The following is a 6,529-nucleotide window of genomic DNA, read 5'->3' on the forward strand; positions in this document are numbered from 1 at the left end:
CTGGCCATGCCCTTAGGGTGCCTTCACACTGGTGGTTGTCTTGAGCTCTGTTCACACTGACATTTTTCTATATGTTATTCTATTGTTTTTCTAGAAAAATAGAGAGAAACGTTTCCACGTAGGTCACCATTGATTTCAATGGGATTTTTCTAAAGTGAATTCCATCAGTTAAAGGGGTTGTTTGGTTTCAGCATCATTATGTTATATTTTGTATAAGTAAAAGTTATATAATTTTCCAATTTAGTTTCTGTCAAAATTCCTCATGGTTTTCAAGATCTTTGCCTTTTGTTATTTAGTACGAAAATTCATTGTTACTTCCAGTGAATAAATTCCTATCCATGGTCACGTGATGGACACACAGGTGCACGGCCTATAAGGGCACATTCACACGTGGCGGAATTGCTGTGGAATTCCGCTGCGGACAGTCCGCAGTGGAAATCCTTAGCAGACAGTTTGTCCATTGGTTTACACACCTTTTTAGTTATCTTTGTGCAGATGTTGCGGAAAACATCGGAAGAAGCGGAATTTCACTGCGTATTTCAACTGAAATCTGTGGAAAGTCCGCTGATTTTTCTGTAATGTCTGAATTACCTGTCAAATATGCAACTGTTGGTGCAGATTTGTTGCATAATTGCCCCAAATCTGCACCAACATTTGCAGCGGAAAAATTCCTCCACGTCTGAATGAGTCCTTACAGTTACATGTGTATCAGAGCTGTGTCTTTTAGTGACCACAGACCTCTGTGTCCATCTCATGACCATGGACAGAATTTTATCCACTGGAAGTAAACAACGAATGTTCCTACTAAATAAAAACAAGCAGAGATCTTGAAAACCATAAGGAATGAATACAGAAAATATATTGGAAAATTGTTAAACTTCTAATTATACGAAAAATAACAGTAATTTGCTGAAAATGGACAAGCCCTCTAGGCTGGATACAAACACATCATTTTGCTATGTTTTTGTGCGTTTTTCGTGGCGTTTTTAATGTAGTTTTTTTGCAGTGTTTTTTTTATGCAGTTTAAGTGCGACCACATGTTACATTTAGGTCTATAGTTAAATATCAAATGCACTACATATAACTGCCTTTTGGTTTGTGCCATTTTTGAGGCAGTTTTGTAGTCAGTGGCGTTCTTTCCAAACGCAGTATGCTCTGGGTATGGCTTTATTTTAGGCGTTTTCCAAATAGGCTTCTCTATAGGACATAAAAACCACTAGTAAAAAAGCATGTACAAAATGCCACCAAATGAAAAACAGCACACAAAATGCCACTAAAAATGTCATAAAAAATTTGAAAACTGCTAGCGTTTTTTGGAGCGCTTTTTGAAATTCTGTGCATGAAGGAGGCCTTAAACTGTGTTATGTTAGATATTGGTTGGTTTTGGCAGGTAAAATGGTATAGCCGTCAGATTTATACTCCATCAGATGTGCACCCTGTTGGGCATACAGTGCAGGCTGGATAAGTTCTTCAGAATTAGTAGTATGCCAGGATTTATAAATGTACTTCACAGTGTGGAAATGCCCTCAGGCTGGGTTCACACTTGTTTCTTGCAGAATGTTGTTTTTTTGCTCTGCAACTGATCTAAAACTGATCAAAAAATGTATTACATATTGATATCAATGTGCGTCAGTTTTTTTTCAATCCACCATCCATTGACCTCAGTGATAAAATGGATAGATCATAAGCGATCCTGTAAGGGCTTGCCCACATATATCAGGCAGGGAAATGAGTTGTCTTTGCTTGTAAATTGCTGGATGGGTACAATGGACCCATATGTGGTTCTTCGGATCTGGCAGGACATTGGCCTCATGGTCCTACCTGGTGTAAAGTAACACTCAATGTTTCTTCAGGCTGTCCGGATGATCTGGTAAGAAAGGGCACAGTTATGTCACCATTTTCTCTACAAGTTTTTTCCATATAAAAGGATGAAGAGAACTGAGCCTGACCTCCACACATGTGTGAACGCACCCTAAAAAAACGGATCATGAAAGAACTGATTACCAAGCTCAGGGGACCATAACTAATTTAGGCATCTCTATTAGAAGCCGATTTATATATATATTTTTTTTATTGTATTATGCAAAAAAACCTGAAGAAAAATAGAAAAACCTACCAAAAAAATATGGAAATAAACGATCAAAAATAGTGAGTAAATTGAAGCCGTTGCTGGTTTTGTATGTGCTGTCTTTCAAAGCCCTTAGTAGATTGTCTATCCAACTGTTTTATTGCCCTTTGCCACAGATGTTTTGGGTCAGACAACCTCTTGCCGCCAGATCATTGTTTACACCATGGAGGTTTGGGTGTATGCATTGAATCTTTGTTCTCTTCTCATTTTTCTTGATCCCTCCCTATCCTCTGTCTTTATGGTAGATATCTAGAAGATCCTTCGGCATCTTGTGATCTTACACACAAACAGGGGAGTCAAGCAGAGATTCAGCTGATAAAAATCTTCAATTCTTGGGATTTCTGGTTTCGACTTTTCACCTTTCCAGAGACATTTTTATGGCAGGGTTTGTAAATGCTCCAGGACTTTAGTGAACCAAGGTCACATTGAGTTTTTCTTCAACTCAATTGAATTTATTGTATTTGCAGAAATAAAAACAAAACATCTTTGCAAATAGCTTTGATTAAAAATATCCTACCGTTTTGTGTATACAGCTCCTATGTAGACCTATGTGTCTTCATTGTTCCATTGACAACAATAACGCCTGTGTGTAGTCTGATTTTTCCATCATGTGTTACTGCCTTCTATCTGTCCCTAATTCTACTGTCTGTAGGTTAGCAACAAAGTGGGCAAATGAAAGGGACTAACACATGACTGCAGGATGAGACTACACACAGGGGTTAACTGCAAAGTCTAATCATGGAGACACATAGGCTGCCTAGGACTTGTATACACAAAATGGCACGATATTTTCAAGCAAAATTATTTTAAAAGTTGCTTATTTTTTTTAAATCTGTTTAAATGCAATAATAAAACAGTGTTTGCAAAACTGGTCATTTTGCTTAATCACAGCTTATGTAGAAAATCCAAACTCCGAGTTGTTAGGGCTCGTCCACACACTCCGGAATTGTGTACATGGACCCTGTAGAGCGGCACATGGATTTGCTACAAGTCTGCAATATGGACCTGTAAGGACTGTGTTTTCTTATGGTATTTTATACTGGAGTAATATGTGATTGAGCATGCCATGTAAAAAACTATACAAAGGTCTAGTATGGCTCATAGCAGACAATGGTTGCCATAATACAGATCTGTTAGGCTTCGTTCACATCTGCGCCAGGGTCCAGTTCCGATGTTCCGTAGGAGTTTTCCGTTAGAACGGGACCCTGACTGACACAAAAGGAAACCATAGGCTTCCGTTTTCATCACCATTGATTTCAATGGGGATGGATCCGGTGCCAATGGTTTCCGTTTGTCTACCTTGTGCACGGGCTCCGTCGTTTTAACGGAATCAATAGTGTAGTCGACAACGGTATTGATTCCGTCAAAACAGCGGAACCTTTGCACAATGGAGACAAACGGAAACCATTGGCACCGGATCCATCACCATTAAAATCAATGGTGATGGAAACGGAAACCTACGGTTTCCGTTTGTGTCAGTCAGGGCTCCGTTCCGATGGAAGGTTGAGACGGAACGGAGCCCTGACGCAGGTGTGAACGAAGGCTGACACAGTTGAATTCATGAACGCTTAAGGACTTGAGATAAGAAGCATTTTAATTGGTCATCAAACTCTTAAAATGTTTTGAAAGTTACCAAATGCTGCTATATTTGTAAAACGTTCCTATTCCCACCATACTCTTGCAATATACTTATTTATCACCTTCCCTTTCATAGGTTTACCATACTTCTAGACTTAAATTGTATATGTTTAATGGGACCCAATATGCAGTATATTCCAGTCTCCCATACACCTCAACATGTTACTAGAGCACATATATAATTTTTGACATTATACATGTTTACAGCTGCTACCGTATACTTGTTAAATTCACCACGCTTTGAAAATATAAATATGTAGTTATATATGAAGTTAATCTAAATATTACTACACATTTTATGTACCTATAGCTCTGTATGTATATTTCAAATTGTGTTTTCTAGAACCTTTACAGTTTACATCCCTCCACCTCTTAGGTTATCAGACCCAGGATTGTCTGCTCCATGTCAGATTGCCATTCACAAAATATGATATTCCTGAGCAAGAAACATCTAATGAAAATTGATGATAGGCAACATCTATATGGGCAGAAGCAATCGTGCCACCAACACATGAGAGACAATAGACTGGATCCACATTTCAGTGTGGGGGGAAGCGGGATCAATTCTTCTTATAGTGATTTGTATTTTGGTGGTGGAAACATTTATAGCAAAGTGAAAATAAGACAAAGGGAGCGGCCACAAAAATCTGTATCAATAGGAATTCTGTAGGACAATAATCAGTGATCACAAAGGAGGGAACCAGAAAAGTCCCGCACAACATGTGGATATGGGCCTAGCCAAATTTGAAGTAAAGGTACCGAGGGCTGGTTTATACAGTTTTTCCTCCTAATTTCTGCCCACATAATAACGCCAAACCACAAATGGCAATAGTGTTAAGATAATACTGCCATTTCCAGCCCACATAATGCCACCATATAGTGTCCAAATAATATATAAAATCCAAATAATACTGCCGTAAAGAGCCCACATAATACCACCATATAGTGTCCAAATAATATGCAGAATCCAAAAAACACTGCTGTAAAAAGCCCACATAATACGACCATATAGTGTCCAAATAATATGCAGAATCCAAATAATACTGCCGTAAAGAGTCCACATAATACCACCATATAGTATCCAAATAATATGCAGAATCCAAAAAACACTGCTGTAAAAAGCCCACATAATACCACCATATAGTGTCCAAATAATATGCGGAATCCAAGAATTACTGACGTAAAGAGTCAACATAATACTGCCATAGAGTGTAAAAATAATATGCAGAATTCAAGAAATACTGCCGTAAAGAGTCCAGATAATACCACCATATAGTCTCCAAATAATATTCAGAATCCCAAAAATACTGCTGTAAAGAGCCCACATAATACCACCATATAGTGTAAAAATAATATGCAGAATTCAAGAAATACTGCCGTAAAGAGTCCACATAATACCACCATATAGTGTCCAAATAATATGCGGAATCCAAGAATTACTGACGTAAAGAGTCAACATAATACCACCATATAGTCTCCAAATAATATTCAGAATCCCAAAAATACTGCCGTAAAGAGCCCACATAATACTGCCATATAGTGTCCAAATAATATGCAGAATCCAAAAAATACTGCCGTAAAGAGTCCACATAATACCACCATATAGTGTCCAAATAATATGCAGAATCCAAGAAATCCTGCTGTAAAGAGCCCACATGATACCACTATATAGTGCCCAAATAATATGCAGAATCCAAGAAATACTGCCATAAAGAGCCCACATAATACTGCCATATAGTGTCCAAATAATATGCAGAATTCAAGAAATACTGCTGTAAAGAGCCCACATAATACTGCCATATAGTGTCCAAATAATATGCAGAATCCCAAAAATACTGCCGTAAAGAGCCACATAATACCACCATATAGTGTCCAAATAATATGCAGAATCCAAAAAACACTGCTGTAAAAAGCCCACATAATACCACCATATAGTGTCCAAATAATATGCGGAATCCAAGAATTACTGACGTAAAGAGTCAACATAATACCACCATATAGTGTAAAAATAATATGCAGAATTCAAGAAATACTGCAGTAAAGAGTCCAGATAATACCACCATATAGTCTCCAAATAATATTCAGAATCCCAAAAATACTGCTGTAAAGAGCCCACATAATACCACCATATAGTGTAAAAATAATATGCAGAATTCAAGAAATACTGCCGTAAAGAGTCCACATAATACTGCCATATAGTGTCCAAATAATATGCAGAATCCAAAAAATACTGCCGTAAAGAGCCCACATAATACTGCCATATAGTGTCCAAATAATATGCAGAATCCAAAAAATACTGCCGTAAAGAGTCCACATAATACCACCATATAGTGTCCAAATAATATGCAGAATCCAAGAAATCCTGCTGTAAAGAGCCCACATGATACCACTATATAGTGCCCAAATAATATGCAGAATCCAAGAAATACTGCCATAAAGAGCCCACATAATACTGCCATATAGTGTCCAAATAATATGCAGAATTCAAGAAATACTGCTGTAAAGAGCCCACATAATACTGCCATATAGTGTCCAAATAATATGCAGAATCCCAAAAATACTGCCGTAAAGAGCCCACATAATACCACCATATAGTGTCCAAATAATATGCAGAATCCAAAAAACAGTGCTGTAAAAAGCCCACATAATACCACCATATAGTGTCCAAATAATATGCGGAATCCAAGAATTACTGACGTAAAGAGTCAACATAATACCACCATATAGTCTCCAAATAATATTCAGAATCCCAAAAATACTGCC

This window comes from Rhinoderma darwinii, chromosome 2 (genome assembly GCF_050947455.1).
Source record: "Rhinoderma darwinii isolate aRhiDar2 chromosome 2, aRhiDar2.hap1, whole genome shotgun sequence".
Lineage (NCBI taxonomy): Eukaryota > Metazoa > Chordata > Amphibia > Anura > Rhinodermatidae > Rhinoderma > Rhinoderma darwinii.